We start from the raw sequence: 570 nt of genomic DNA on the forward strand, positions 1-570 counted from the left end.
TAATATCATCAAATATACTTGGTAATATCATATAGGCTGACTGACCGTTTTCGCTCAGAATCGTTTTTCTTATACAATGATATTATATCATTGAATTCAAATTTAACACCGTCTATAACAGTGACCTACTTGTTACCTACTGTACAGTAGAGCGACATCCACTTACCCACCTTTTTTTATAGTTATTTTATGTTCAAATTTGGAGGAAATTACATACAGTAAAACTCGCTTAAGACGCTCTCGCTTAAGACGCTTTCCCGCATAAGACGCTGTTTTTAGTCGGTCCCTAGACATTTCCTATACTAGTCAATGTAAAAATCACCTGTTAAGACGCTCAGTTTTTCTCTGTCTAATCGGGTAAAACGCTCTTTTTTTCAGCAGATTACGATAAATTTTAGTAGTTTTGTGAAAATAAAAATAGAATTTTTAGTATTATACGTGTTCTTATCGTTTTATTTTATCGCTATACCTATTTTATCATTACTTATTATAACAGTTTTACTGTATTTCATCGTCTTATGAGATTTAGTAAGTGCTGTTCGTTCGCATGTGTATAACCGTAATTTCGTT

The sequence above is a fragment of the Metopolophium dirhodum genome, chromosome 2 (assembly GCF_019925205.1).
Source record: "Metopolophium dirhodum isolate CAU chromosome 2, ASM1992520v1, whole genome shotgun sequence".
NCBI classification, from domain to species: Eukaryota; Metazoa; Arthropoda; class Insecta; order Hemiptera; family Aphididae; genus Metopolophium; species Metopolophium dirhodum.